The sequence below is a fragment of the Mesocricetus auratus genome, unplaced genomic scaffold (genome assembly GCF_017639785.1).
Source record: "Mesocricetus auratus isolate SY011 unplaced genomic scaffold, BCM_Maur_2.0 Super-Scaffold_6730, whole genome shotgun sequence".
In the NCBI taxonomy this organism is placed as follows: Eukaryota; Metazoa; Chordata; class Mammalia; order Rodentia; family Cricetidae; genus Mesocricetus; species Mesocricetus auratus.
Window position 1 is genome coordinate 40,682,290 of NW_024429184.1, and position 27,367 is coordinate 40,709,656.

General features: G+C 40.1%; 2 long non-coding RNA genes across 4 annotated transcripts in view; one reads left to right on the plus strand and one right to left on the minus strand.

Moving 5' to 3' along the window:
• Positions 1–27,367, minus strand: part of LOC110340149 — a 177,922-nt gene that overhangs the window by 77,821 nt on the left and 72,734 nt on the right. The gene's annotated exons all lie outside the window — the stretch shown is intronic.
• On the plus strand, positions 2,215–26,400 carry LOC121138954. Of its 3 annotated transcripts, none has more exons than XR_005875819.1 (5): positions 2,215–2,274; positions 2,937–3,143; positions 3,617–3,747; positions 6,761–6,900; positions 25,783–26,400. It is a non-coding gene; the product is annotated as an uncharacterized LOC121138954 (long non-coding RNA). The 3 variants fall into 3 exon arrangements; XR_005875820.1 differs by lacking the exon at positions 25,783–26,400 and adding an exon at positions 16,366–16,580; XR_005875821.1 differs by lacking the exon at positions 3,617–3,747.

Genomic DNA, 27,367 nt, shown 5'->3' on the forward strand with positions numbered 1-27,367 from the left:
GAGCCAGCTACCAATTTGTTAAATAGTTATAGAGTCAAGGTTCCTAGAAAGAAAACTATCAGCTTTCACTCTTAGCAGGAGAAACCTTTGTTCTAACGAAGGAAGAAGAGTAGGCAGAAAGGCATGTAGGTTCCTACACCAAGATTCCCTGCTGGCTTCCCTAAATTGTAAGCAGCTTTGTATGAATCAAGCACTTTCCCAGGCTATCAAGGGGCAACTTCTCCTTGAACTCATTTTTCTACAGGGCAAGAACAAGAAAACTATTCAGTATGCACTTTTTTTCATCCCAAATTTTATTTGCTAATACAAATTGGCTATGTAGCTGCAATGGCTTGTATGAACTCCATTTGGAATCATGATGAAGTTCAAGAGGTTAATCAAATTATTAACATTTTAAAGGAAGGGAAATTTTCTTTCCCAGATGGCTTAACAGGTGACTCCTATAAATTATACAGTACATTACAGCGGGCATCCGCTAGCACTGTTATAGTAGAGAGGCTGTCAACATTTCCATTATATAGCCCTATTTTCAAAGTTTATAACTCAGCTATAAAACTCTGCTCCAAGATGGCTCTTGGCTTTCTAGCAGAATTTTCAACTTAGCAGCAGTGGTTGTTTTGTTTTGTTTTTTTCGCTTCTTTCTTCTTCAGTTCCTTCTTCTCATCTTCCTCATCCTTCTTTCCCTAGTCCTAAGCATTTTAGATCACTGCTCTAGGGCCTGAAGAGGTGGCCCTGGAGTTAAGAAGAGAACCCATTCAATTCCTAGCACCTACACTGAGTCTAACAAGCTCCTGGAACTCCAATTCCAGGGGATCTGATGCCTTTTTCTGGTTTTTGCAGGCATCAAGCGCACACACAATGCATATGCATATAGACAGACAGCAGAAAAACACCCATAAATGAAGAGTAAGAATAAATAAATCTTAAAATACTGCTCTAAGTTTCAAAAGGACTTCCTCATAGGGAAACCTTTCAACCCCCTTTACTCAAACACCATTTTTTAATGCTCAGGTACTGAAGATCTTTCCTTCCTTCCTTCTTTCTTTCTTTTTAAAGAAACTATTAAGATTAAGGTATTTTCATCATACTTTATAGCCGCAATGAAGATGTGGGCTTCCCAAGAAGAGATTTTTACCAAAGAAATCTTGCTCTTATTTTCTTCATGAATTTCCGTTATTTCATCAAGTTGCTCACAGTGCCTTGGAAAACGTAGTGCCAGCACAGTGACTTCCAGAAAGAGTTTAAAGGCCACCAGGGTAGAGAGAGACCAACACAAAATACCAAGTGACAAGAAAGGTGCACAAATGACAGAAGGCCTGCAGTTCCAAGTCTGGGCGACCACAGCCTGGGGAGTTTTTGTGGCCTCTTCAAGCCTGGGATGCAGACTAAACAAAGTTCCCTGACTTTGACCATGACAACCTCAGAGGCCAGGCCAGAGGGTGGGGAAGACAAATGCGAAAACAGCCAACTGCTCAAGCCAGAGCCTGCCTGCTACCTCACTGCTGCTGACCTTGGAACTTAACCCCCCACTATTCTCATCTCAGACAGAAAGCTAAGCCACATGGAGACTTTCTCTGCCAATGCAGGGGAGGCAGCATTCCAGGAATGAGATCGAAACATTCTCACGGGGACAAGCAAGAACAGAGGAGTTCTCGGTGGCCCTTGACCAAATTTCCCCCGACAAACAAGGCAAAAGGGTTTATCTGAAAAAGCCTCAGAGAAGTGGTCTTCCTCAAAATGTCAGCACTTGTCATGGTGAGAATTTAGTACCTCCTAAAGTCAGGGATCAGCTGCCCCCTGGAGGAGAGATGTCCCGGGGCACAGAGCAGTCGGTTTCTCCCTGAGAAACCCAGCAGTCTCCACCTACATCAAGGCAAAAGACAGAGGTTTCTTGGATTGCTCATCCGACAGCATTTTGGATTGAGAAATGTTCCAGTGGACAGTGCGAAGATTTATCTACTGAACTCGACCCAGGCACATCTGTGCAAGAGCCTCGCTCACTCGGGCCGCTCTCCGGCTGAGTGCCTTCTCATAAGCTGTTCCTGGGTTTTGGTTAACACGCTTGCTCATTAGCAAAGGGATTTGGCGCAGAGGAAAACTACGTCTCGCTACAGTTCATCTTCTCCTCTGAGCCCTGTAGTCATGTCATAATATTTGAATTTGTGATATACATCGCCGTCATTGCCATAGCAATAGAAACAGCAGTGGTTGTGGAAACAGGAGAAGAGAACTGGGAAGAACTTGAGCATCTGCTCCTGGCCCTGCCTCAAACAGGTACACAGCTAAGCAAGCTGATAACTCTTTTCAGTCAGCCTGGTCACACGAATTCTATGCCTCAGCTTGTGGTTCTATAGATGAATGCATGACTGTCTCAGGCCTGTCTGAGCCAACCAGAGCTTCAGATGGTAGGGATGTGTCTCATCCAACCCTTTCTCTGTAGTGTTTCACCCAATGTCTACAAATAGTAGATACAGAAATTTATTGAATGATAGGAATGTGGTATATTGAGCCTAAAATCAACATAATGAGATTTGACCTTGACTTGTCTAAGTAAAACATCTCCTGTTATAATTTAAACATATTTAAAATTTTGATTATTATATATGAAAAAGTAAACTTTTGAAGTATACTCATGAAATAATTTTCATTCTGACTCCTGAGGCTACTGATTCCCTGCCTAACTCTTTAAATATTCTTCTCAAAAACTAACAAGTTCTTCATCTTAATGATTCCCTTCTTGGTACAGCATCTGTGATAAACTGTTTCTTTGTTTATGTGTTAAACTCTGGGGGGATTTAAAGGATTAAATAAGGATTCTGGAATCCTCTATTGTAGTTCCGATATCACTGTCTCAGGGAAATCTTGCTGTCTTCATTTCTTTTCCTGTTGCTGTGATTAAATGCTCTGATCAGTGACGGTTTTACTTTGGTTCACAGTTCAAGGACTACTTTATCATGGCTGAAGTTAAAGTCAAAGTGACAGAAGCTTGAAGTAGGTGGTCACATGACATCCACAGTGAGGAGCGAACAGAGGGCAAAGAATGCATCCTGCTGCCTAGTCCCCTTTCTAAGCATACACTGTGTATTCCAGGACCCCAGCCAGGGAATGGCTCCACCCACAGTGGGCAGCTCTCAGCCACCAAGGTAATACCCACAGGCATGCCTGTGGTAATAGCTTGCTTGTACAATAAAGCCTGTCTGAAGGTCAGAGAATGGAGCTCACCACCAGCTAACCATAGGTGTCCCGAAGTCTGTATAGACAGACAGGAAGTGAGCTAGCTGGGCAGAAACAGGATATAAGCACAGAGAAACAGGAACTGGCACTCTTATCTGCTTGTCTCTCTGATCTCTCAACATTTTCTTCAATATCTGACTCCGGGTTTTTATTATCTAGACCATTAAGAACTCATTTACATTTTGGGGCTCACATGGCCAGAACATTAATGGCAAGGACAGGGGCAAATAGCCCAACGAGGGTTTCAGTCTGACTCTGAGAAAGCCACCAGCTGTTGTAGGCTCACTCAGTCAAGCAGGGTGTCCTTGACTTCCTGATATTCCCCTCTACCCTGCACCAGTGGCTTACACAATCCTTAGAGCCTTTTTGTTTGAATTCCTAGACCACGATGCTTCCCAGAGCTGGCACATCCAGTCTAGCTCACAGCTTCAGCCTGCAGCTTCCGGCTTCACCCACTACACGCCCTTGCAGCCTGCTGTGTTCTAATCGGTGACTGGCAATCAGTGCACACAGGTTGCTCCTTTTTTTCCCTTTCTCTTTAATGAAAAACAGTCCAGAGTCCCACCAGTATTTATCCCTAGTGCACAAATGGCTTTGGGAGCCCATTCCCTTTGAAGCGATACTCTCTCAGCCTACATACACGGAGGAGGGCCTAGGTCCTGCCCCAAATGATGTGTCAGACTTTGATGATCCCTCATGGGAGGCCTAACTCTCCCTGGGGAGTGGATGGGGGGTTGGTGGGGAGCATGGGAGGATGGGAGGGAGAGGGAACTGGGATGGTTATGTAAAATAAGATTGTTTTTAATTTAAATAAAATTTTATTTAAAAAATAATAAATGGCCTTGGAGCACAATAATAAGAAAAATGTGTTTAAATTACAAAATGGTAAAAGCAGAATTTGTCTGTTGCAATAAGTAGAAGAGGGAAGGACCCTGCTATAAAACTGAGCTAAATTCCAAAGACAAATGTGTGGAAAATTGATTGCCAAGAAGCTAAGGAACAGATTAGAGTTAGGATTGGGATACAGGTGGAAAATTAAGATCAAGGACAGGAGAATTTTTTTGGCTAAATTGTTCTACCAGTATTCTTTCAAAAAGCAAGCTAGAATCTATATCCAAGATGTGGTATGGATAGGTGAGACAATATCAAGATATCTTGGTTGAGGTTGAGTCTCAGCAAACTTAATGGGACTCTTGCTAAAACTGGGTATGCAAGTCCAGCAAAAATAAAAGTCCAAGTGAAGACCTATTAAGAAGCATACCCAGAGGACAATATAAACAGTGCAACCAAGATAAAATTTAAACTCAACCTTCCATGTTTTTGTAAATGAAACATTGTCTTACTTAGGTTTTCTGCTGCTATGAAGAGACATCATGGCTATGGCAACACTTAGAAAACATTTAATTGAGCTGGCTTACACTTCCAGAGGTTTAGTCCATTGTCTTTAAGACAGAAAGCATGGTAGCATGCAGGTAGACATGGTGCTAGAGAGGGAGTTGAGAATTCTAGATCTGGATTGGCAAGCAGTAGGAAGAGTTAATGAGCCAATGAGTCTCGACTTGAGCTTCTAAGACCTCAAAGATAACCCACTAGTGACACACTTCCTCCAACAAAGCCACACCTACTCCAACAAGGCCACACCTCCTAATAGTGCCATTCCCTGTGGAGCAAACATTCAAAAATATGAATTTATGGGGCCATTGGTATTCAAACTGCCACAGACATGTATTGTGTCATTTCTAGTTAACAGACCGAGAAAATTTCCTATGAGCTCTTTCTTTTCCTTTTCTACTTTTTATTATCATTCCTCCTAACTCCACCAACTACAGTAAGAATGAAAACTGACAAAATACAAAATGAAATTTGTCCCAAGTAATGCCAATATTTTATTGAAAACTTCCATGTGAACCTAGAGTCTTCATAATTTGAATGCAGCCTCTGGGTCCCCATTAGACCAGGATTCAACTATATTCTCAGTAAGTGTTGGAGACCCTTGAGTTGGTCCTTCAGCTGAATAATAGATACAAGTATGTCTAATCTCCCTTTGGGTCATATATGTAAGCACTAACAATTTAAAACTTTTGACCTGAGGACCTGTGATAATTATTTTTAACTCTCAACTAGACACCTTCTGGAGTCTCATGGAAAGAGCCTCAGTGAAGGATTATCAGGATGGCCTGTGGGTGTGTCTTACATTAATTGATAAAGAATGTCTCAGTCTAACAGTGGTGGCACCATTACCTAGGCTTAGATTCTGAACTATATAAAAGAAGAGAAAGTGTGTCTCACACAGCATGAGTATATTCATTCTCTCCATTGTTGACTGTGGGTGTGTCTATCTGCTTCGCATAGCTGCCTCTGACTTCCCTGCAATGAGACTATGGCCTGCACTTGTGAGCCAAGTAAAGCCTTTCTTTCTAAGTTTCTTCTGTCAAAATATTTTATGACAGTAATAGGAATAACTAAACAGCCCCTGATGGCTTTCTCACTCTTTTTGTGCCTCTCTGCCACTTCCATCAGAGGGACATCCATTGGTCTCCCTACTCGATATTAGCCAAAGGCCAAGAGATGTCATGTGTCTTCCCTTTCTGTTAAGTATGAGTTAGTTTATGAGGAATCTCTTTTCTCATTAGTCCTTTTGTACTCTGTGTGTATGTGTGTGTGTGTGTATGTGTGTGTGTGTGTGTGTGTGTGTGAGTGATCATCTTTGCATCTCCTCTAATCAATACTAATTTTCTAGAATTTTCTTCCACAGCTAAGCAAATCTAGCCCCATTTTCACTTCACATTTTCTTCTCATGTTTCTATCAGGATTTTTATTGTTTTTTAAACCTTAATAGAGTAGAAATAGCTCAACAAGAGCCTTGTTAAATGAATTGGTGAATGAATCAATGAGGAAATAAATGCTATTAAAAACCAGAGAAATCTAAGTAGTAAACCTACATATTAGACAACTATATGGGCAATATGTGTTGATTATACACCACCAAGTCACCCTGCTTGTCCATGCCATTTTCTAATGATCTGGATCTCATTAAGCACTTTGTGAATTAATTCCCAAGAAGCCAATGATTGGGCCCTAGAAAACTAAAATGAAATAAACCCAAGCTGTGAACATTTTCAGTATGAGTGATCTTTCAAAACATTTCAAATTAATATATCCCTTTTATATTTCTAATGTTGGGAATAAAGTCTGAAACAGCCAAAACAAACACAACATTTGTAAATATAGTCTTGATAAGTAGAACAGTGTGTGTGGTGGGTAGGAAAGAAGGCCAAATTCATGATCCCTGAAATTGCAATGTCTGCCCCACACCTGTGAAAGAAGTTGTAATTCAAATGATGGCATTTTCTAACAGAGACTGTTGTCTAATGTGAACAACAGTTTCTACCCAAATAAAAATATTTTTAAAACTTCTGAATGTGAGTCTAATATGGAAATGGATTTGAAATAAACATTAAACATGTTCTCATCTGTTGCTGTGCTGAGTCACTGAAGAATAACCTCCCCATGTTCATATTTTCAGACTAATTGGTCCATGGCTGCCAGACATGAAGAAGAAAGAAAATGTGAACGTCAATAATTCCACTAGGCTGTAAAAGATGCACTACAGACACATCGCTATGTGGAGATGAAGTCTGGGATTAACACTGGAGTCAAACCAGGGTAAACATTCCTAGGTTGTCAGAACATTTTATCCAACAATTAATCATAATCAGCACATTCCAATAGCCCTGATTAATTTCATGCCTAATTTTTTACATCTCAAAACTTCTATCACAATATATTTACATATCTAACCCTTAGAAGATATTGTTTCCTAATGAGTTTTGGACATAGGAGAAAGAATTTGGAGCAAAAGAAGAAAAAGATAAAAGGGCAGGGGGCACATGAAGTTGGGAGGGGAAAGTGTGAAAAGTAAGGAAGGAATTGGAAGGGTGAGAATGTGGATGGATTTGATCCGTACATACTATATGCATATCTGAATACTAAGGTTTTGTTTTAAGAGAAGAAAAATAAAGAGAATGGAATGGGAGACGACAGCAGCAAGTCAGCAGTACCTCTGCAAGGAAGCAGAGGGAAAACTTAAAGGAAAAGGGCACTCACATTGCTTCTCCTGGTTCAGTCTAGCCTGTCTTCTGGGGAAAGATCAAGCTAGCAGGCAAGCCCTACTCCTGTCTCCTCAGGACAGAAGCACTGGTGCCAGCCCCTCCTGCCCACCTAAATCCTGACTGCTTTCAGTCTCCGTGTCATTGAGAAGTCTACTGAGTCTAAAGCATCCTGAGTCCTAAGGCCTTAATCTCAATTACAGAGTCACCTATCCACTTTCATAGTTTTAGTGTCATTGTGGCCACCTGCACATCAACCTTGGGGTACTCAGGGTGATGTCAATGGTAAACAGAGACAGACACAGGGAACACCTGCAGCAGTGACTCTTCGGAGGAGCAAGGAAATGTCCTTAACCAATGGGAATTTTAGCAATTTTTATTTAAACCTCAGAGGAACTTAGAAGTCTACAAGTTAACGTTTAAAACTACGGGAACTCAAAGGATATATTATGACCAAACTTACTTGAAAACAATAAAACTGAGGCAGGAATGACTGTGCACACTTGTAATTCCAGCATTTGGGAGGCAGAGACAAGAGCGGAAGATGTACCCAATTTAATTGGCAATAGGGTGGGAGGCTGGGGGGGTGCAGGAGGAGGGGAGGGAGAGGGAACTGGGATTGACATGTAAAACAAGCTATTTAAAATTAAAATAATTAAAAAAAGAAAAAAGAGTCATAAGTGTAAAATACAAAACTTCCAGAAAACAACAGTGGTAGCAGGGGAGGGGTCCTTAGATTTTCCAGTAAGTTTCCAGGAAATTTGATCAGGTAAGTGCAAGTATTAGAAAAATAACTTCAAGCTTAGTTTGAGCTGGTCTGCAATGATAAAACAAGATGGCACCATTACAAAGACAATAATTACATTTAGAGTAGATGAGACTTACTGAAGACATCATAAGTGGTTCAAAAAATATTAATTCTCATATTACTCAAAATCAAATTGCAAAAGAAAAAAGACAATAAAAATCTAACATGGCTTTAATCATGTTTGGAGACAAGTTGGATGTGTGGGCTTTCTGGCCACCATTCTCTACTGAGGGTATTAGTCCTCAGGCTCTGTGGCCTTTGGCCCTGGATGCTACTGCATCTGTGACTGGTCTATATCTCCTTACTTCACATCTCCAGAGTTGAAATATGCAACTGCTGGTTTCAACAGGTGATTTCTGTGCACAGGACTTCCCCAATATTTTGAGAGTGATTTTAGTGTTGATTTCATGAGAATGCCATCTGTGTGACCCCACAGGTGTCCTTGTGTAGAAGGGCCGGTGTTTGGTTTAATGTCTTGCTGTCACCATCTTGAAATTCTTAAACAACTTTAAAGAAGGGTTCCACAAATTATCTAACTGGCCCTAACTCCAGAAGTAAGAAATCTGATCCGAGGATTCTGAGTTCCTCTTCATGTGTAGTCGGGTCTGTGTTAACTAAAATCAGTCGTCTATCTCAAAACACCTAAGAAATTAGAAATTGCAGCCAGGTCTGGTGGTGCAAGTCTGTAACCCCAGAGCTAGGATGCTGGGGCAGAAAGTTTGTGATCAGCTGGGGTATATAGTGAATGTGAGGTCTACATGGACTGTATGTGATACCTTGCATCAAAAACACATTTTCCAAAAAAAAAATTAAATAACAATTTACCATACACTAAACACAGAAAACTGGAAGGCTGGGTTGGTCTCCTGTATTTCTAGGAACTTCTAGAAAGTAGAAATATTACAGAGAATCTTTGAAGGCCTGGAATCTGATGCTTCTGGACAAAAACAAAGCTTAGAAAATCCAGTAGAAAAACACCTTTCTTTTCTGTGCTCAGCTCTCTTTACATGGAGATGTGTATTTAGATTTGAGGCTGTACTTTCATTTTTGTCCTTCTTGCTTGTTAATATTTTCTATATTGCTCTATCAATTCATTCAGTAAATATAAAGGAGGCCCCATTATGTAACAGGTATCATGCTTAACCAGTGACATAAAAAAGAAAGACAAAATGAAACAAATATACAACAAAGAAAATACAAAAGCCCATTTAAATAGTCCTTCCAGGTCTTGCTACATAGAGCCTTTATAATTTCACCACAGCATCAATTATTTGACCCCTGAACCTGGGAAATCAATACATTACATACCAGTGATATTGTGGTGTATTTTTTTAATGCCAGGTTTAATGATGCAATAATTGGAGAAAGTCGAACAATGTGAAAGTGCTCAGTATATGTTTAGAAGTGCTCCAAAGCTAAACCTTGCCACCTTTCTTTCCTATATGTTAAAATACACACAGCGTCACGGTGCTCACAGATCTGGCTTCCAGCCCAGTCAGTCCCTGAAGCCAGCAGAGCCCAGAGCAGCCATGTCTGCTACAAAGTGGGCTAAAAGCATTTCGCTTGCATTTCAGATGTTGAGTCTTTCTGCAAGACGGCAAATACTACCCTGTGTGCTCTGGAGCGGAGCTGATTTTAAAAGCTTCGGAGTAACTGAACCTTTTCTGACTTGTGGTCCAAATGAAAACCAGTTGGTCCCCTTCAAGACTTTCTTCATCACCAGCAGCACTACCAGGGCTCTTGGGTTCTGGAAAAGCATCTCTCTAGTTCATTCGCCAAAATACAAAGCAGCAGACATCTGATACCTACTTCCATGTCAGCTCCTGGGTTGAGGAAGTGACAACTGGTTGGAATTACACTGGACCTGGAAACATCCTGGGGTTCATTTATACTTGAGGTTACAAAATCACCAAGTGCTGTTTTTCTGGGGTAGGCAAAGCAGGGCAGTGTAAAGGTATCAAGTAGCACTTACATATTTGGATATGAATGAAGGGTAGTAGTCCCTGACAGCTCAGCTAGATGAACTTAGTGAACTTCCAGTAAGGCACATGGAGGCTTTGGTTCCTCCCTTCATATTCAAACTACCGCTTTCTCCCTTGGAGTCAATTTCCATGAGAACTGACAATTTTCTTTCCCTAAACCCCACCCCCATTAGGCACATGACCAGTTGGAGCCAATCAGAATCCTACTCCAGGTTTTCTCACTAGCTCCGAAGGTGAAGAGCGTCATCTCTGATTCCTAGACTGTGGGAACATAAGAGCTTGGCTTAGCGATGATCTTAGGGAGCCCAATGGCTAGGAAAGCTGGAGCTAGAATGTTGGGAGAAGCTCCACATTCGTTGCTCAAACTGCCCTTTCAAGTTAAGCTTAGATATACTTGAAGAAGCTGGTCATGCATGCCACTTCAAATTGCTCTGTCAGTGAAATCTCGCTGGTAGCCTGAAACCAGCCGTGATGCGATACTTCACTACAAAAATTAGCACACATTACAAATTAGGCCTTCATCTTTATATGGTACCGCTGATCGCTAAACATTTGCCAGTGCAACAGAGTACGTGGCCCATTTAATTAAAAGCTTAAGAGTGGGTATCAGTTTTATATCTTCAAATAGTGGCCTTTCTACAATCTCTTTTTATTCTGTCTTCTATGTCCCTTAAACTCTTGTTTAGTTTTTGTTTTTAATCTCTTCATCCAGTGCTTAATTCTGGGTTATTTTCTCGGTTTTCTACCCAATTCACTAACTTTTTCCTTGGCCGTACATTTCTATGTCTGACTCACACATGGGGATATCAATGACATGGATTTATTTCTAGATGCCTGTACTTTTCAGATTTACCTCCTACATATTGCTATGTTGTTAGTGTGTTCTATCACATTTAGGATAATTTTTAATAGTTCTATTACCTCAACTGTGTAGGGATTTAGAATTCTTCTTTAGAGTCTCCTAACTCTATCTTGACAGTTGATCCCTTCATGGTATTTAGAAGTTTTCATTGTCTCCCTTTTTCCTCTTCATACCCTTAAAATGTACTGCATACCTAGGTATGCAACCATCTTGCTACAAAATCATTTCATTTTTTGCATCATTCTGAAATAAAATTTGAAGATAGCTTCACAGCTTGGACATTCCAGCACTAAGTTAGTAATACAAATCCCACTTTATATCTAGCTGTGATTCAGTGATCTGAAAGATAGCATTCTTAGACACACTATCTGAACCAGTTAGCAGATTTCTCCTGGTTCTACTTTCCTGATAGACTTCCCTTTCTAGGATCCTGCTCACTTATAGCCACTGCATTACCTCTCAAGTTTACAAAGACATTGAACCAGCCTCCAATGCAATCCCCTCTCCAGCCTTCAGAACCCTCACCTGCTCATAAGTTTGCTGCCTGAGCCTAAAATCGTCTTTATTTCTGACATGCCAGAAGAGATCTTTTCCAAACTTAATTTACATATTTGAATTTTATGTTTCTAAATTGTATCTAACATGTCTATGTTTTCATGACTGGAGAACTCAAAAGTAGATAGAGATCTTGTTAAATCAATTGACCTGCTGCCAAAACCAGAAAACAATCCTATTTTCTTAAAATGTATACATGTCTTTTAATCTGCTTATATGCACAGAGAAAATTCTAGAACGGTAACCACTTAATGCTAATAGTTGCAGAGACATGGGTGTGTTTGTTTGTTTACATGTTTGTTGAACTTTCTGTATATGGATACCCAATGACTATTTTGGCAATTGTCTCATCATTTTACTGAAAAAATAAACAATTTGTTATAGATAAATGTTAGTGACTTCCCATATCTGTTAGCTAAAGACCAATTTCCTTAGCATGGGAACTGAGGATATTTAATAGCTGACTTCTCTCTGCCTGTCGAAATCCATTCTCAATGGTTTCCCACTCTCTGGCTCACCAGTCTACCCAACACTTCCCATGCATGCCTTCTGCTGCCACATTCTTGAGCATCTATGGAGGGTCCTCCCTTGGATGAAATAGTCCCAGCATGTCCTCACCTTCCCAGAAGATCCTAGGATTACTCACCGTCCAAGACAACTTCTCTCTTTAAATCATTAAAACCCTTCATTTCCTCCTTTAGTCTTCCCCAGTCCTGAGCATGCCTCACTGCCACATTCGATCACAGTTATTTCTCTGTCTGTTTCCTTCTTTAGGAAAGGGCAAAAAAGACTGTGTCTACTTTTTTAATGCCTCATTTATCCAGTAAATGAGTTCATGAATGAATAAATGAAATGAATGTTCACCTCTTGCTGAGTTAAAAGCAAATTTCTCAAGGATTTCATACAAGTCTGTGGGTGGGACGCAGGTTCACTTGCGATGCCAAATTTGTGTCTTGCTCTGGGTAATAGTAAATTGGGGTGTCTAGGCAGTCCTGAATGACTGTTGGAATTTCTTAGGAAGAAAGAGTCCATCATGTTCTGTAATGCATTATAAGTAAATTACCTTTAGCTGTCAAAACACTTTCACAATAAACATTTCACTCAGTCCATTGAGGAGATGAGGTAAACAGCCATGTGCCCAGTGAGAAAACTGATGTTGAGTAATCGGGACTTGTCCAAAGACTCAGGGAAACAACTGTGACCTACGTCTTCTGTGACCTAGCCAAGTTATCTGTACACTAAAACTTTGCAGGAAACCTGTCCCCACTGGTATCTGAGTTATAACAACCATCATCTGTGACGTTGGGGAAGCAGGACCCAGACTCAATGCAGTACCAGATTCTCTCTGATTTGATGAGTGTCTTAGTGCCACACCTCCAGCATCCATGTTCAGTCTCAGCTTCTCCAGATCCCAAATGAAACTGTAACATTATCTAAATTCCTGACTCTTTATGGTTCACAAACCTGAGTCCATGAGAATTTGCTGAGGGACCCATGCCTAGTGCAAGTTCTTAACTGCTTTCTTAGTCACATGTCTAAACTCCTGCCAAAATCTAGAATCCGATCACTGCAAGACATGAACGATTGTCATGCCCCATCTTTTCTCCTATTATGATTCTTTCTTACTGTAGCATGTTCTTTCTGTTTAACAATGAATCATAACAGTGTAGAACAAGGAATGACTAGAGTTAAACAAAATATATAACAGCAATTGAAGAAGCTCACAAAAGAGAAAACTGCAGTCATCAAGTACAGTACCTAAGCTCAATGGATATGTCTCATCTACCTTCTACACCTACCTCCCTGCATGCCAATAACTTTTTGGTTAAAGCTTTATTAGATTGCTTATCATATTTTAAATGAAAGCAAAAGGTTCTACCCAAATTGTGTAAATGAGAAGTATACATTTTTATTGAGCAGTATTCCTTATTTCATTTAACTTCTTGGAAGTTATTATAGGGAGCAGAAAGTGAGCATAATTTTTTCCTTACAGAATCACCAGCTAATTTTCCACAGTTGTCAGGAATCTATACAAGGAATTAAGTAACTGAACTAACTTATGTTAATTAACAGTCTTTTCAGTGCTTCCATTAAAATAAGATACAGGCATTCAATCCAAACTCTACTGAACCCATTATTATTATTATTATTATTATTATTATTATTATTATTATCATTATTTTGCTCACATGTATATGTACCACATGTGTGCAGTACACAAGGTAGCCTAAAGAGGACATCAGATCTCCTGGAACTAGAGTTACAGACAGTTGTCTACCACCATATAGGTTCTGGGAATTGAACCTTGGCCTTCTTAAACATCAGCCAATGTTCTTAACTTCTGAGTCACCACTCCAAACCCCAAATGCTACTAAGTCTTAAAGAGTAAAGCAGGAAAGCACACTTCTATGAGAACTTAATCCAGGAGAGGCTGGACTGATTGGTCAATTCCCTATGCCTGGTGTATAATTTTATCACATATGAAAAACAGTGGAGTACTTTCTTCAGATAAAGAAAATAAACATGTACCCGCTATCAGAGAAGAGGGTGGACAGAGCTAAGCACTGCTGTAGCAAGAATTCACAGAGCTGACAAGTAAAAGCTCACCAGGACTGACTGGCTGGAGTTGACCTATAAATATGGCACAGAGCCGAAGGATGAAAGTTGAGTAAAACTGTTCGGTTTGTTTTACTTTTCTGGTGAAATGACCATTTGTTTCCAAATAGTCCCAAAGCTCGTGTCTTTAATGGCCATTACTCCACTGTACTGGCATGCTTCTGGGGGCTTTGCTTATTCACTAATTATCAAAAAGGCTGGTGGAATTTATTAAGAAATTATAAATAATATCCCAAGAACCTTCAGAACCAAGCTTGTCACTATCCTTAACATTTACAACAATGATAGACTCCTCTGCCTCCCTCTGAAAGAGAATTAGACAAATGCTGGAACCACCTGAGTCAAAGATGAGACAGGCAATTATTCTCTAGTAATTGCTGTTCCCAACACTAGCTTTAAAGACACTTCAAATTGGCATGCAAGAATAAATCAAAACAGTTTCATTAACAAAGTATAATCTTCAAGCTAGTTACAGCTGCTTAATTAGCTTAGATGTTCCACAAAAGCCACACTCCTATTTTGAATTGTAGCAAGCAAAATGTGTACAGACCAGTCATGTTAGAGACTGAAGATCTTTTCACTGTTAATGTAACTGTTACTCATCCAATTCAAATCCTTTTCCAGTAAGGATTATCACAACATATACTTCACCTTTAAAATGTCAAAATAAAAATAGTACTCGGTATGGTCTGAACCCAGTAAAATTCAATGTCAAATTTCAATTCAACTGTAGGGGAGATGGTCTCTAAGTTAATTGTAATAGTTTAGCATCATTGTACCCTGTTCTGTTCCTCAAAAATCTATTTTTCTATTATAGTTTTATGTATTCTTCATTGATCTTTAAAGTGTCTCAGGTTGACTCCAAAACCTTAGACCTATGCACACATGTATCCACACACAAACACACATACAAAGAGAGAGTTTTCTCTTACCTAGACTCTACAAGTGCTGATATTATAATCTATTCTTTATTTTCATGATGAAGTATTTTCCCTATACCTAAATAGCCTCATCAGTATACAAGCATGGAGCATCACTAATGCACAAATACACATGCATAGTATTTATATCTAATACACAGCCTGTTTACATATCTATATAGAGAAAGTTTTGAATATATTCAAAGAGGAAGACAAAAGGAAAAGCGAGAGACCAGATAGAATACAGGAGCAAAGCATTCTGCAGAGATTAAGGCAGGTCCCTACACTTATGTCAGCATTATATGACATCTTCCATTCCTAGCACCTAACATAGTGTCCTACGCATGTAAATATTTAATAAATATTTATTGAATGCTAAAGGAGAGAAAATGAGTATTGAAAAATTGACACTAATAGGAAAATGGGTAGAAGAGACAAGGTTTCACATATGAAAACCACCAGTGGTCCTCACTGACACTAAGGTGAGTATGAAATACAGCCACAGCAGTCATGTATGTGTTTATACATGCCTCCATCTGAGGAATAGAGGTGTAAGTCCTGACCCCTGTACTACCCAACAGTATAGACACATAAGTAAGAACAGCACAGATAAGGATATAAGGACAGCTGCAGCCCCGCTATGAGACAAAAGCTCAAAGAAAACGCTAAACACCATGGAGAATTCTGGGGAAAGGGATACAGCTGGCTTCTGCTGACCTGAAGTCAATAAGTAGTAACAAACAGTAGCTGCACAAAGAGGTATTTGGGACTCCGATGGGAAAGAACAGGCATTCTCGCTATCTCCGGTGATAGCTCTGTCCCTCTTCATCACCTTCCCATCCAGTATATCATTCAAGATTCAAAAAAAAGTTTCAGATATATTGAAGAAGAAAGATGACCTCCAGGGCTCTCCTTTCTAAGAACATACACTCTCCCTCATGAGCTCCCCATGGACAGCATTGTCTTGGCTTCTTCTCTTGAGTACTTACTGCTTGGGGGAATCGCCATTCTTTGAGTACCTGATGCTTGATATTGACTGCCAACTTAATGTAATGTGGAATCACTTAGGAAATGCACTTTAAGGTATGCCTTTGAGAACATTTTCAAAGATATTTCACTGAGAAGGGAAGATCTACCCTGAATGAGCTGGGATCTGGGGACTGAGTAAGAATGAAGATAATGAGGAAGTAACTGACAATCTCTTTCTTATTCTCTCTCTCTCTCTCTCTCTCTCTCTCTCTCTCTCTCTTTCTCTCTCTCTCTCTCTGTCTCAACTTAGGACACAATGTAAGCAGGTGACCAGGTGACTCATGCCCCTGCCACCACAGCTGTAAGCATACTTGAGCCACCTTGCTGGACCCTCAAACTGTGAGCCAAAACAAGCCCTTCCTTCCGTTGCCTTTGTCAAGCATTTTGCCACAGTATCAAGAAAATTCAAACAAGGAACCTTCCAATTTTAGGTACAGGCAGAGAAGGAAAACAAAGATGACAACATAGTGCAACTGAGTTTGACTCTGAGTATTGGTGATTCATGAATGACAGACACCCAAACAAAACTGTGATTCAGAGAGAACGCAGAAGAGTGAAGTTTCTTGTATTTCCCTGAGATGTTTCCAAAGAGAGTTTGGAAACTAAGTAAAATGTGAAAAGGGATTCTCAAAACACAGAGAATAGCCTCTGAAGTCAAGGAAACGTGTTCTAGGTAGTTAGAGATAGCTGGTTTCTGCCTGCGATATCCTAAACAAGGAATATTTTCTCCCTGAAATGTATGTCCCTTAACACATAATGTGAGGCCAATGAATAGTTGCTTCTCTGTGTAGAATGGATACAGTAAGGAAGAAGGAACACAAGAGCTAGGATAAACCAGTAACCTGGGGTTTATGTAAAAAACACCACTGTAAATCGCTTGTATGGGAAAGGCCACTGATAGACTCACTTGTTTGAACACTTGGCTCTGAGCTGACAGTGCTGTTCAGGAAATCTTTTGGAGATCGGTATGGCTGTGAGATATAGAGCCATAGAAGCAAAGCCTGAGTGAGAGTTCTAGGCTGGTTTTGCTTTCTGTCCAAGCCTTCTGCTTTCAGTCCAGCACTGCGTAAAAGCAGCTGCTGAAGACTCTCATTGCCACAATCTATTCTTTTCCCAACATGATGGATTGATATCCTCTGAAATATACTCCCTGGAGTTTTTCTGTCAAGTATTCTATCACAATCAATGATCAAAGCTAAATAACATAGATAATTTGTATCAAGAAGTAGAGTAGCAGCTATAGCCCTGACCATGTGATCTGTAAGCCATCAGAACCAGTTGGTGGCAAGAAGGTGGAAGGGTTTAGGGATATGGGCTATAGATGCCTTATGGGTTTAGGGATATGGGATATAGATACCTTATGGCAGGCAGTGCTAACAGAGACATTTCCATGGGAACTTTGAAGACCAGGATGCCAATCGAAATATAGACAGTCAACATACACCATGTTCATGTGATTTCAGAAGAGAGAAGGGGCTCGATCAGAAACTGGGTTGGAGGACATCTGTGCTACAAAATGGTAATCAATCTGGCTATATTCTGATCATATCTTGAAAATCTGAGTAAGACTGAGTTCACAAATAGTGGACTCATTTGTTTGGCAGAGGAAATTTTCAAAACAGAATGACATTCTGGCTGGGGCATGGTTACTGTTAAATCCTTTTAACCAGATTTGCAGTGAAAGAAGCAAAAGGAGTAGAACAGGAAGATTTTTTAAGTAGGAACAATTTAACAAGAAAAAGAGTATGGAAAAATTTAGGTAGTCAAGGTGATTGAAGAATGCCCTTCTGTATGTATGTTTCTCTTATTGGTTGATGAATAAAGTACTGTTTTCCAATAACGAGGCATGAAGCATAGGCTGGGAGAAAAGACCAGGAGAAGGCTGCAAAAAGGAAGGCAGAGGGAGGCTGCAAAGGGACACCACGTAGAGATTAGGAAGATAGGAAGATAAGGCCATGTAGAAATACATAGATTAATAGTTATGGGTTAGTAATATAAGAGACAGACAGCCAGTAAGAAGCCCTAGCCATTGGCCTGCAATTTTATAATTAATATATCATCCTTGTGTTTATTTGGGACTAATCAACTGCGGGATCCAGCTGAAAAGAAACTCCAGCTACAGCAAGGTACCCATAATTGTTAAAGAGCATTAAAGAGATACTACACACTTAGCGTTTGGAACAGTAGAACAGATGTCCTGAGGACAAAACCCCACTCACTCATTAAAGTTTATTCATAAAATTGCAAACGGATCTGTAAGGAGAGTTGCTGAAAAAAGAATGTGTGTGAAGATAAAAATTCCAATATGACTGGTTAGAGAAACATGTTCCAGATTCAACTTCCCTGGTACCCTGAGGGCAATGCTGATAGCAGAGTCTAGCCTTGTCCATGTAGTATTCATTTTGCAGGAATAAAGACTACAAGAATTACAGAGTCATAGAGATGTATACTAATGTTTCAGAAAGTTGTTGGAGACAGTCAGTGTGCAACAGGGTACATCCTACAGAAGAACCCTGAGAAACTAATATATAAGGCTTCAAAGGTGAAGTCTGTGTCAAACAGAAGGCCCAGGATATTGGCAATGCCAGATACATAGGATTGTCTCTGAGGAAATCTGTGGATACTAGGTGGAGCTGGCCCAAGAAGGATGCCACGTGACCACCGTTTTATGATTATTTGAACATCAGATCCCAGAAATGGGGCTACAGAGTTTGATGTGTTTTCCCTGCTTGGTTTTAGTCTTTCTTTGATCCAATATATCCTTTTTATCTTCTTGTTCCTTCCTTTTGGAGTGGAAATATTTACTCTATGCCATGTGAAGTATATGATATGTCTAGGACTTTTGTCATCACGGGGGTTCACAGTTAAGAGATTACCTTGATTATCAGAAGAGACTTCAGACTTTTGAAGGTGGGCTCGGATGCACTGAAAGATGAGATAGCCGTGGCGAGCCAGTAAGGCCAAGTGGTGGACTATTGTAGTTCGATTATAAAATGTTCTTCACAAACTCCTGTGTCTGGACACTGTTTGGGGAAGCTTGCGGGACCTTCTAGAAATAGGGCCTAACTGCCAGACATAAGGTCACAGAAGGGTGCCAGGGTTTAAGGAAGACTGACCATCTGGCTTGAATTCTGTTCCTGATCAGCACCATATAGCATGCAGCTGCTCACACATGGATTAGAAGGCTTTCCTCCACATGAGTCCCATGGTTCTTCCATGCAGAGCCATGCATGGTAACCAGGCCTCCATCTGGTACTGGCAGTGTCTGTGGTCTACACAGTTGGCACCTAGTTGATGCTGGGCTCAGTGTTTCTCCAAAGTACGGAAACCAAAGGCATCATGATAGTGATGGAGTAGAGCAAGAGGATGACTCAAGGAGTGAAACACCTGTCTCAGCAAGTAAAACGTCTAGCTTCCCAAGGAAACAGCAAAGCCCATTGAAGGGCTTTATGTGGAAATAATTGCACCGTTTAAAGAAGAGGACATAGTCTACCATGAAGTGTCCTGGGAAGTCTTAACTACTCAGAGGCATAGCCATGCTCATTCATTGCATCATCAAACAAATTAGAAAATCTTAACCAAGGCCATCAGTGTCCCTTAAATATACAAGCTTAAATGTCAGAAAAAAGTAGACCCTAGCCTCATATGCCTATATGGTGAGAATATTTACATTTTGTAAGGAGCAACAAGAAAAAGAAAAAGGTATCATTTTCATTTCCATGTGATCCAGATGGTGGTTGGCTGGTTGACTCCCTATGAGTTTGCTTCACCAGAGAGCACTGGTTTAGAAGCTGGTAGATGGTGTGGTGAGGTGGAGAGTCATTCTGCAACAGTATACCTGTTATGAGATGAAAAACTTCTAGGGATCCGCTACGTAAGACAGTACCTATAGTTAACTGTGTGGCATTGTGCAACTCTAAAATGTGTTAAGAGGAGTGATTGCATATTATGTTCTCTTATCTCACAAAAAGATGAACAAGGAAGAGAGCCAAAGGGGACACAAAGGAAATTTTGGAGGTGAAGGTTATTTTTTATATTTTAATTGTAGTGATGGTCTGACAGTCTGACATATCTAAACCCACCAAGATGTACACATTGAGTGTACACATTTTGAAATCAGAGTCCCTTGCTTAATCAAACCCCCTGGTTCCTAACTAATCATCATACATTAATAAAACTGAAAGTTTAACTAAGCATTGTGATATGCTACTCATTTTTATTCAGTGTCAGCCCATGGTTTCATCTGCCTTCCCTGTAGGTTTGTCCATCCTACTAAACCTCTGGATACCTACAGATTACCCTCTATTTTTCATCCTGGAGTTACTAAGTCAGATTGTGTTTCTCATCTACCAAGCCACTGACTTTTCTTAGCTCAACCGAGGCTACCTCTAACATGGAAATTTCCCACATCTAACCCAGCCCATCACACACCAAAACAATTTCTGCTCAGTCGTTATGCCTTCATACCATAGGAGTTAAGTCATCTGGTTACATTGCAGTTGATGATATGTGTCCGTTTGTCTCCTCTAATGACTTGTACAGCCTTGGGGGTCGAGCTCATGTCTAATCTTCGCTGCATACATCTAACACCATTGAATGCATCATTACTGTGCATTACTCCAACCCAATGGGGACTCAATAAAAACTTGTTGACTGACTGGTTTAGCACAGGGGTGATTATTACGTAAGCCACTTTGGTAAATAAATTTCAAATAATGACCAGCTCACACAAATGTTTTACTAGCTCACCTTCCCTATGGAATTAACATAAAGAATGAAAATCAACAGTCATTTCTACTTGCCCAACATTAAATGTTAATTCACCCCAAGAGAGTAGCAATTTTCAAGCCTAATTTCAAGTCAAAATTTCTAAATGGGTTGTCATTTTCAGTGACACACTGGGAAGAATCAAGAACTAAGGTATCAAATTCAGTTGCTTCAACTAGTTATTAAACTCAATACTGAAGATCATTATTTCCAGCAATTAATTATGATAATGATATTTCTGACATCTTATTTTAATTCACATTTATTCAAAAAGATATCATTTACTCTTAAGGATTGTACCAAAAGCAATTTCAGAGAAATGTCTACTTTTAATTTTATACCTAGCTGAAATTAAATTCATTAGAACTCTTAATTTTATTTTGTAGAATTCTTTAATAGTTAAATTAATCCTGTATATAGGAATATGTCCATAAAAATAACCACAGATCTACATATTTATCTGAAGCAATAAAATTAGAGCTCAAACTTCAAAATAAATATGATAAATTTCTCTTCTATTTGTTATACCTTTAAATAAGTCTATACTGAGATGGAAGGGAATATGGAATTCTATGCTCACCCTATTCTTGGCTTGTAATATGAGATGAGACAGAGAGGTGGTGTAAGGGCAAGAACTAGCAGATAAGCATGGAATCAATTCTAGCTTTGTAATAGGCAAAATTTCCTTACCTGACAAATTATTTCGCCCAAATATCTTCAGTAGCAATTAACTTGTTTTTCTCTGTATGCAAGATGTTTTAGTCTGTATACAGTTTTCTATTTCTGTGTAACTACCAATGTAATGACCAATTTGGGTTATAAATTTTAAATAAGAATTTAAAGGAAAAGGTTTTAAAATGTTGCAAACTTTGAGGGCTCTCAGTGCTACACAGCCAACTCAATTAGGCTTATTCCAGGATATTTGTGGAAAAATTGATTAGCCTATTCTCTGTCAAAAGATAACCTGATTTTGCTTTTTGAGATTGTCTCAGCAAGTAGCAGGATCCATCACATAAAACACTTGTAACATTTCAGGTCCCAGAAGGTTTCTTCAAGTCAGGTGCTGCTTGATTTTCTATGATAGTTTCTTTTGGGCTGTGCCCTGAGAAGCAATAATCGTGTTTTGAGAGCCTTCTGGGTAAAAACACAAAACAGCAGTGAAGGATCCAGAATGCAGTATCACACATACAGGGAACACCAGAGGTCTCCAGGGCATCAACATAGTATAAATGCAGCATCACACATACAGAGAAACACCAGAGGTCTCCATGGCAACCACGGGAGCACTTTGAAGAATACTTGACTTTAAACTTGGTCTCTCTACATTTTCCCCTCTCATTGACAAACAGAAAACACAGCAAACTACTATCCAAATGTGAGACTTGCTGAAATAACTTCATTTTCAATCTGTCCGGCTTCTTGGGCCCTCCTTATATTATCAATAGAAATAGTGTTTGCATGAAAGAGACCCCTACAGAACAAAGAAGGACCATGACCTAACATTGAACAAAGTTAACAAATGCCATTAAGGGAGATGGCGGGTGATGAGTGATGGTTCTACCCAGTTTACTTCTCACAGTTGACAGATCAAAGTCCCTTCCTATGGGATAAAAATGGAATGCAGTTACCTTAGCCTTGGAAAATTCTTCCCCATAATAGGAAGCCTCTCTGGGGTCTGATGTTTTGTGGGCATAGAAATGGGCAGGAAAAATGTCACAAGAGTGGAACAAAACAAGCAAACATTGCATCACAACATATTGACCTGTTAAAACACAGGAGTACATAATAGGGAGACACACTCCTATCAGATCTTCAAATACCATGGAATACAATACTCAAGAATATAATATTATATAAGGATACATAAAAAATAGATTACCGATGTCATAAACAGTATACTTTTGAGACTGGAAGACACTAGGGAGTCATTGTGTCCAAAGACCTGTTTTCATTCATGAACACTCTTCTGGCCAAAAGGTAATTCATCTCCTGAGGGACTTCACTCCTATTATATCCACGACATGGCTCTCTTAGAACTCCTTTTTGTTCTGTGACAAAGGCCTAGATATTACACTCTGTCCTGCCCTGCCCTGCCTCTTGAGACCAACAGAGGAAACTGAATCCCCCCACCACCTAACATCCCTCAGCTATCTAAAGATGGTTCCCTCACTCCTACCATCACCATTGCCACTTCCTCCAAGTCTTCCCCGTGCCCCCCAGTATTCTCTACAGATGTGGAACTCAGTCTTCTCAATGTTCTGATGAGGCTCCCTGTGGAGGAACCCATTTGGCTAGGTCTTTCTGATATTGTTTAGGCCTGAACGTAGAATCTGGCGCCATTCTCTCAGGAAGGAGAGTGCCAGCAGCTCTTTCTTGCCTGTCTTGCTCTGAGTTGCCATTTCCCTGATTGTCCCAAGGTTTCACCAGCATTTGTCGTAATTGCTGTCCTCCGAGGACCTTTTCACTAGTCTGGACTATGAGTTTAGTTCTTTATGCCACACAAATTGCTTTCATCTCTGTATCTCATTTGACCTTGACTGAAGTTCGTAAGAAGAGACTAGTTTTCTGCAATCAAGCACCTTTTCCTAGACCTCATAAATCGGGTGCAAAGCTGAAATGCAAACCCAGGTTCTATGACCACAAGTCATGGGCCTTTATTACTATAGCACTCTGCTGCAGACTCCTTAATGGTGCATAACTACAAAAGGCCGAAATCCCAAAGATGGGGAATTGGGCCTTGCTGTCTGTCACCCACTCAAAATTCCTGCCTTTATCTAACTTAGTAATCTTTTGTTTGTAATATGATTATTTTTCAAATTGTTTTAATTTTGTTTATTATTATGTGTGTATTTACAATGTGTGTGTGCACCCACAGTGTGCAATGAAGGTCAGAGGAAAATTCCTGTAGTCGGTTACCTCCTTCCATTGTGGGTGCCAGGAAGTGAGCTCACATTGTCAAGTTTGCTTGCACAATAAGATCTTTTACACATGGATCCGTCTCACCAGCCCTTATTGTTTAGTTTTCAAATACCATGTTTTTAATGTTTCACCCTGCTGAGTTTTCCCTATGCTCCAAAATCGCCAAAAAGATCATGAACCATACTGAAGTTCTTTGTAAATTCACATATTAAGATGAGTTTGATATTACTAAACCTCTTAAATGCCCTCATGCCTTGGCTTTTCCTTGTCTTCATGAAAGTCATTGGTTTTAATATGAATGCATATATACATATAAATATGTATGTACACATATAAATATATTTGTATCTATACGTAGACAGTGTGTGTGTGTGTGTGTGTATGAGTGGGTCTGAGACCAGGGTCCTAGGACACCTACAGGCCTCTATGACCTTACTCCACTTCAAGAGCTGGGTATGCCTCCCTGGGAGGTATAACAGAAACTCCAATGTAGGAAGTTAGAGGACATACAGGGTTTGTATGTTATTTAATACCATAATTTAATTTCATATTGAAAAATTAATGGTTTCCCATTACAAATTGCAGGAACTAAAGCAATTTTCAAGTTTACTAGCTAGAACCAGGGATTTGGGAGTTTTAAAAAATACAGCCAAAGTTAATAATAGTCTATAAATCAGGATCATTGTATACAACTAGGCATTTTGCTTGCATTTCCTACACAGGGGTACAGAGGGTTTCCCATGTGATTTACTGGAGTCCTAGCATTGCACACATCTCTTGCCTGCTTCCCATTTCCAGCCCCTCGTGACACATTCAGCCTGCTGTCCAGAAACTCACTTGGATTTTCCCACATACATTTCTGAGTATTGTGCCAAGCCTTCTTTATTCCTGATATCTAAATGTGGGAGTACCCCAGACTCAGTGCTCATCTTCTCTCTTCTAACCACATTTACCACCCCATGACTGCACACAGCTGCACCCCCAAGGGGGCATCTGTGCCCTGATGCTACAGCCCAGCTTAGTACCAAACACAACTGGTTAGCACCACATGGGAATGTCTAAGGCAAACCCTGAACCTAGCTTGCTGAACACAGAACCTTCCATAATTGCCCTACAGCTGCTGCAAATAACCCTTTCCTATTCAATGAGACAGGTGTTTCTAGGCTCACCCAACCCAACCTAAAGCCTGGGGTTTATAGCTGAATCTTTGACTAATGCTTCCTACCTAATTTTTCAACAAGTATTACAGTTCTGCTATCAAAGCATGCTTAGAATGGGGTAAAAGGATGGAATTGAAAACAATCGTCCTGAGTAAAGTAACCCAGATCCAGAAAGACAAACATTGCCTGTTTACTCTTACATGTGGAGGCTAGCTTCAAATCTTTAGATATGTGTGCTGCATTTGAAATTTCCATAGAGATCAGGATATAAATTATGACTAAGCAAAAATGTTTTTAAAGTCTACATGTCTTCCTCTTGCCCTCTCTCTTCTCTTTGCTCTCCTGTCTTAGCCTCTCTCTCTCTCTCTCTCTCTCTCTCTCTCTCTCTCTCTCTCTCTCTCTCTCTCTCCATGTCTCTCTCTCACTTCCCCCTTTAATAAACTCCATGATTAATGTATCTCGTGTTTGTGTTCCATAGCATGCACATCTTTAACTTAAATAAAAGAACAACAATTACCAAAGTCGAAAAATTCAAAATCTTTGAAAATTAGAGGTCTGTGTAAGTGCAAAACACAACCTAGCTAATAATATGCTCAGTCTGTCTAGCAAGCAATGACGTCCACATGTCCAATACATGCAGGGTGTGCTTCCTCAGACCATGCTACAGTATATTTTATAGCAATGGATACAGAATAACCGTTATCTATTACTGGATAATTATACTTATTACTGAGTTTCCATATTAAACTCAAATATTCTAAGTGCCAAAAGGGATATCTCTGACATTTTCAATAAAGAACTACGTGTTGCTTCCCTTGCAGTGGAAAAGGAAAAGAACGATAGAAGAACAAAGGAAGAAAGAAAGAGGTAGAGGAAAAGCAGTATGTAAGGAGGGGAAGTGAAGGGGAGAGAAATACGGGACATGGAAGAAAGAGATGGCTCAGATGGCTTCCTGGTGCCGGTTCAAACCCTCCATAGCCAGTCTTCTTGACCACGCCCTTCCTCCTTGCAGAGGATGCCTGCCCTGCTCTCTGATGGCAGTCCAGCCCTCTCGTCACTGTCTGAACCACTAACATGCTATCTACCTGATCAGATTTCCTTAAAAGACTCCAAGAAATCCCCTACTCGAAACCGGTTCAAAGAAAAAGCTCTGCTGGGACCTTTATCACGCTTATCTCAAAATTAAGGACCTGGAGAGAAAGAGCAAGGAGGGGAGATGAAAGAAGGGGGATTTTGAGAATTTGCCAAATGGTGAAATTTTTCGCAGTCTTCTCACCCAGCCTGTCCACAGAGGGTTGTTTTGAGTCAGAACTCTTCAAAGTTCTTTTGACGTCTATTTTCCCTCTGTCCTTAGACGCTCCACTATACAGACATGGAGCAAAGACCACATTTCGTTGTGGGGCCTTGGAATTAATTTAAAGCACATAGTTTCCTTTAAATGTTTCAATCCACAAACTGAGATTGTTTTTCAAGCCTTTATTTCACTTATTCTGCTTCCAATATATTCTTGCTCTGACCCCATGTGTAAATGATTGTGGACATATTAAATTAGAAACACATTTTTTATTGTTATCTTTATCTCTCCAACTTTTAGCCTTGCCTAAAATATCTTGTGACCTCCATGGCACCAGAGCTCCATCACAAGCGTTTTCTGTCCCCTCCTTTCTAATCAGAAGTGGTTATGGAACAGCAATTATACTCAGAAAAAGGGAAGCCAAATACTTTCTCTCAGAAAGTTAAAGACACACACATTTGGGTCAGATGTCTCAACACCTTTGTAGTAATTGGATTTGAGGCCAAAAATAAATTACCTAATAGGTTAAAATGAAGTAATGTTGATATAATGACTTGAGCAGGAACTACAGCAAGACAAGAACTTCCCCCTATGAACATGTAGGAGCATCTTGCAAGGGTAGGAGAAAGTCTGCATGCTTCTCCAGTTGACGGGAACCCTTCAGGATGTGGCACTATGAAAATGATTTTGGACAATGTTATTGGTCATTAGTGTTTAGAGGTAGAGTACATGGGTTTGCAGTGCAGAAAAAGTGTCTCTGGTCTTCAGGAATCGGCCTCCTACTCAGGATTCAGTTCTTAATCTAAGGGCAATCTTTTTTTTCCCTGTGAGATGTTTCAGGCAAACATTCTTCTGCTGTGACAAATACCTGGGAGAAAGAATCTAGATAAATGGATGTATTTTGGTGTATTCATTCAAAGATTCTAGTCTGTTGCAGAGGGAAAGGTGCGGTGGAGCAGAGCATCACACACTGTGGAGACCAGAGAGCAGGGAGAGTAGATGCCTGCACTAGTGGGCTTCTCCTTTATTCTATCCAGACACCCTGCCTATGGGGTGGTGCCACCCACATTCAGCATGGTCTTAGCATCTTCACAGATCCTCACAAAAGTGTC